We start from the raw sequence: 5731 nt of genomic DNA on the forward strand, positions 1-5731 counted from the left end.
CGATGGTACTGGAAGCGACCACGGAGCCGTCGTGCACACCACTGATCTTGCAGAAAACAGGGGAACCTTAGGTTTCACTTCCATGAAACAGTTGTTTGCATTACATTGCTTCCGGCGACAAACTTTTGCTATTAGTGGATGGCGGCGGTGGTGTGCTCTAAGACGCAAGTAATGGCGAATGGTCTCCCTCTGCCTTGGTACTTTGTAAGTTTAGCTCAATATTCTTGGTAACAAGCATCCGTTCTGCAATAGCGTGTTGACGACGCTTGGGGCCAATGAACATAAAAACGCAAAGGCAATCGCAATCGTTCTGCAATGAATATGGTAATCGCTAGACTTTCTTTTCTGTCGTGATCCTGATCCGTATGACGCTTTGACTCGTTCGATCTCTTGACCGGGTTGGAACTCTTGGCGCTTTGGATCTCTTGACTCTCCTGTCACGTGACCGGTTGGATCTCCTGACTCGATGGGTCTCTTGACCCGTTGGATCTCTTGACCGGAAGCGGTGGGCGAGTGTAGAAGCTTCCAAAAGAAGATGAGAAGCCTCATCATTGATAACATAACAGGGACAAATGACTGTGCCTTCTGTGACATTGGCCACTTCGCTTTGTGACCTACTTCTTCCCCCCCAGTTATTGGTTCAATAAAAATTGTCATTGGTGGTCTGAGCCTCGTCCTGTCTTGTGGCTGTTCCGGCCTCGTCCTTCCTCAAGCACAAGGAAAATGTTACCTTCTACATCTGCACACCAGCACGCTTGCTTCGTTCTGTTATGTTCAACATCGTGGAGGCTTTGATTCTCTTCTGTGTTTCACATAGCAAAGAATTGTTCTTTGTTTTCCTCCGTGTGCTTAGCTGCCTGTTTGCATTGTCCTACTGATAATAGGTCCAAAGTGGAATGCCAGTACTGCGAAGCTCGGGTACACTTAGTTCTGAATCTAACGAGAGGCAGGAAGCTGAAAGGGCTCCTGCTTGCACTTCCGCTGAGCCAAAGGTAAGCATGTGAGCCCATGACAAGAATTGTGTTCATTTCTAACCATGCGAACGACATCTCAATATAATGATTATCTGAACATAAGCATGCCACTCCAAAAGACAAAACGTGGTTGGTTGGTATATAGGATCCTTCACAAAGGCCCGCCTGGTTAATAATGGCTGTCACTATGGAGGAACTTTGCATCCGTGTGGCGGTTCACAAGATGTAAACCTGAACTCAACCTATATCGAACCTACAACAACTCCTGTACAAATTCCTGTTGAATGGCGCATGACAAGAACTTGTGCTGCATGCAGTTGGCTAGTTCCATCTCAAATCGAACAATCCGGTACACTTGATGTCTCGAATGAACGGGAAAAAAATAAATGTTGAAGCCATCGGTGAGTTAGGAGAAATAAACGCTTTCCGAATTCTCTGCGCTGCGCGGTTCGGGAAATAGGAGAGGAGGAAAAAACTGCCTCTCATAAGGCGACGTCGTCGCGAGCGGGTTTGAGCGTTCGCTACAAGGCCATTTCTTCTCGCATTATAGTAATTTCTTGATCTGGCTTTGGACCACTTAGGGCACAATAGGATCCTTCGTTGGCAGTGCTGTACCGGTTTTTGTTTGTCTGCAAAAAAATATCAAAGTTGACTCAAAGTGCCGAAAAACACCATATTCACTGCAGCTTTGCGGACAATCTACAAAACGGATAAGACTGGGCTTTATGCCGTTTAATTTGTCATTCATAGGGCTATCGAATGATGTATAATTTGTTGCTCTACTGTGTAAGGAACGTAAGCGATACCTCTTTTAGTAGCATCATACCACCGAAAAGTGACGAATTTCGGAAGCCTTTATCTAAAAAACCCCACCAAAAACTTGCCTCGAAAATTTTATATGTTGTAGGTAGTTCCTTAGACTATGCACAGAAGCAAAATCAAAATACGGATTTGATCGGTAGGCGCACTCTGATTTTTTTGCCAGCCCTATACGCGGAGCGCATTCAAGCGGAGATACAGCGTCCCGCGTGTTGCAAAATCGAATTTTCCAAAGGGACTTTCAACTTCTGTCTTCACATAAAAAGTAATTGCTGTCATTTGAAACCATTCTGAGGTTTCAAGGTTTCCTTTTCAAGGTTCTGATCGTTTGCGTTCATAACAATGGTGTAATCGCTGAATCTAGATTGTGGAGCAACCAGATGTGCTCGCATTTTTTGCGGGATGTCACACATGCATTGCAAGTGCTGGGAGCCCGGGAAGAACAGAATGATTTTACATGTTTGTAAGAGGCATATCTGTTCAGGGTTATTCTAAACAAGCATGTTTACTGTACGCATTATGGCAGGAGGGACGCAGTGACTTCAAGTATTCTTTGAAACATTTCCTTTCCTACGGCCCCATGACCTCGGACGGGGGAAATTGCACTGAGGAAAATGTTGTAGTGTCATACGCACATACTCAAGGCTAATTCATGGTGCTTTTTGTGAACCTTGCCAAAACAGCCCGACTGGCGCCGCTGTCCAATATGTTATTCGGTTCGACATGCTGCGACCATGGGAAGGTCCTGATCGCATTTACTCCCTGAAGACACCTTGCGCAAAGTTTCGCCTACACACAGAAGACGCTTCACTCACTTCTCGACTACAGAAGTGCATGGAGTGCCCTTATACAGAAAGTGCGACGACATCTGCATTACTGTAGTGTGTCGTCCTGGTATCACACCTACCTCCATGGCCTCTTCGTTGTACAGTGCTGATCGTGTGGATTTCGCTGACTACTGCCTCATACACAAGAAAAAAGTGCTATAGACAAAGGATTTTCGCTTTGCTTCGGAGATCGGCGTAGCTGGCATAAAGACTGTGGTTCCAGCAGATCAAGCCGAAGGCGTAACAGAAATGGGCCAGCTATGCAGAAGCTGCTTCACGTACTTCACAGCAAAGGTGGCTGAATCACAACACGCAGCAATGTTGCCCACATTTGAAAGAAAATCTGACAAGAACCTGCCATCAAAAGTAACATTAAGGAAAGCGGCTTCCACAGCGGCCTAAAGCAGTTCATGACACGAGCACAGTCATCCACCCGGAGTGCTCTGCATAACTTACGTTACCTTCTTACCTTCGTCACCTTGTCTTCTTCGCTGTCAAGTTCTTGTTATTCTGTGTACTCTAAATATGCTTCGATATGATCACCGTGGACAAATATACCTCTTATAAAGACGTAAAAGTATTCTAAATCATTCTGTTCTTCACGGGCTCCCAGCACTTGCAATACATGTGTGTCATCCCGCAAAAAATGTGAGCACATATGGTTGCTCCACAATTTACATTCAGTGATTACAACACTATTATGAATGCAAGCGCTCAGAACGGTTTCAAATGATAGCAATTACTTTTTATGTGAAGACAGAAGTTGAAAGTCCCTTTGGAAAATTCGATTTTGCAACACGCGGGACACGGTGCCTCCGCTTGAATGCGCTCCGCGTATAGGGCTGGCAAAAAATTCACAGTGCGCCTACCGATAAAGTCCGACTTTTGATTTTTCTTCTGTGCATAGTCTAAGGAACTACCTACAACATATAAACTTTTTGAGGCAAGTTTTTAGTGGGGCTTTTTTAGATAAAGGCTTCCGAAATTCGTCATTTTTCGGTGGTATGGTGCTACTAAAAGAGGTATCGCTTACGTTCCTTACACAGTAGAGCAACAAATTATACATCATTCGATAGCCCTATGAATGACAAATTAAACGGCATAAAGCCCAGTCTTATCCGTTTTGTAGATCGTCCGCAAAGCTGCAGTGAATATGGTGTTTTTCGGCCCTTTGAGTCAACTTTAATATTTTTTTGCAGACAAACAAAAACCGGAACAGCACTGCCAACGAAGGATCCTATTGTGCCCTAAGTGGTCCAAAGCCAGATCAAAAAATTACTATAATGCGAGAAGAAATGGCCTTGTAGCGAACGCTCAAACCCGCTCGCGACGACGTCGCCTTATGAGAGGCAGTTTTTTCCTCCTCTCCTATTTCCCGAACCGCGCAGCGCAGAGAATTCGGAAAGCGTTTATTTCTCCTTAATCACCGATGGCTTCAACATATATTTTTTCCCGTTCATTCGAGACATCAAGTGTGCCGGATTGTTCGATTTGAGATGGAACTAGCCAGTTAAAAACAATAAGCATTGGGGGTTAAGTACTACAAAGCACCTAAATACAAAAACCGTATGAAGTACAATGAGTGAAGCACAACAGTACCAGTGCAATGAAAGCTACGCAAAATGGAACCGCCAAGAAAGGTTGAGGTGATGACATACTGCAGACTCTAAAACGTAGCTCTACAAAGTAGTGGAAAACACATCTGAATGAAGCTCATTCTTACTGCCCACACCCTGTATTTTTATCTCACTAAATACACCCTTTCGGAAAGTCTGACAAACGTATATGTGCATGCCACAGGTGGAATAAGGGGAGGTGCTTCCTCATTCTAAGTGATATTGTCCTGTTGCATTAATGAGCATATGGAAATGAGCAACTCGGCAGCCAGTTCTTGTCTGACTCAATTCCTGCGCAAGTGTACAAGCATGTGCTCATTTGAACTCCTTGCATTTCAGGCGGACCTTGGTGACGGAGTTACAATTCCATCAGACAAGCTGGCTTATGCTATGCAATGTAATTCAGATTCACTATGTGTAAGAGAGCTCGCTCGAGCCTGGACACCAGAACAATTACACGGTCGGAGCGTCACTGGAAAACCCTGCCAGCGTTACCTAAAGAAGGGAAAACGTGCCCTCACTCCACGCAAGCTTGTCGCCATAAAACGTAAGTGTGCACTGGTATTGGGGGAATATTGGACAAATACAGTATGTCAGTTGCGGAAGGGGTACTTTTAGGAACATATCCAATGCAACAAATCCAAAGCAAAATGTAAGAAAGCAAGTTACCACTAATGTAATATCAGTTTCTACAAATGATCAGTCCATGCAGCCACATACAATACACCCCTTTATAATGTAAGGCATGCTACAGCCTTGAAATATGACAAGATGAAAAGACAACAGCATGATGTATATGTGCCAACAGCGCCAGACAAAGGTGAACAACCACAATGTTGTTAATGTAAACAGCTAATAAATGTGCACTTCAGACTGTTGAATAACTGTTAGTTAAACACCATACTTCGGAAATATCCCTTCATATCTGCATGCATTTGGGTAACTGTGACATGTTTGTCACGTTTGCCAATCCAAGTGTACAGCTGTTCCTGCCTTCAGTCAACTAAATGCTTTAATTTCAGGTTCCTTTCAAGAGTATGCTGCCAGGAGATCCTGTGCAAAAGGAAGAACAGTGGAACAAAGAACAGACAAAATTAATAGTTACATTGCCGATCTTCTAAAAAGGATGTGAAAAGTAAATTATGTTGCCTTTTTTATATATTGTGTTGTGGTTGATTCACATTTGGTGGAGCATGTGCATGATGCAGATATAGAACCCCATTCCAAGTCTATGGCCCTAGCCATACACTTCCATAAGCCCAACGGATTCCATTAGTCTATGGCATGGTATGGAATCCGTACAAGTGTCAACGTACGGAGTCCATAGAAGACCGTACAGGCACCACACGTACGGACTCCATACCAGGCCGTAGGCCAACGGAGGCCGTTCAGTTCTACCGTACAACTTTGAACGGAAGGTTGTATGGCTTTTTCCAGTAGGGAGAGCACTGACACGGCCGTGTCAGTGCTCATCCATTTGTAAAGGGGAGAGAGC

General features: G+C 44.3%; 1 long non-coding RNA gene across 1 annotated transcript; it reads left to right on the forward strand.

Annotated features, from left to right (window-relative positions):
- Positions 1-904: 904 nt before the first annotated feature.
- Positions 905-5349, forward strand: LOC135386937 (uncharacterized). Its single transcript, XR_010420725.1, has 3 exons — positions 905-992; positions 4576-4783; positions 5259-5349. It is a non-coding gene; the product is annotated as an uncharacterized LOC135386937 (long non-coding RNA).
- The last annotated feature ends 382 nt before the right edge of the window (positions 5350-5731 follow it).

Source organism: Ornithodoros turicata, chromosome 3 (genome assembly GCF_037126465.1).
Source record: "Ornithodoros turicata isolate Travis chromosome 3, ASM3712646v1, whole genome shotgun sequence".
Lineage (NCBI taxonomy): Eukaryota > Metazoa > Arthropoda > Arachnida > Ixodida > Argasidae > Ornithodoros > Ornithodoros turicata.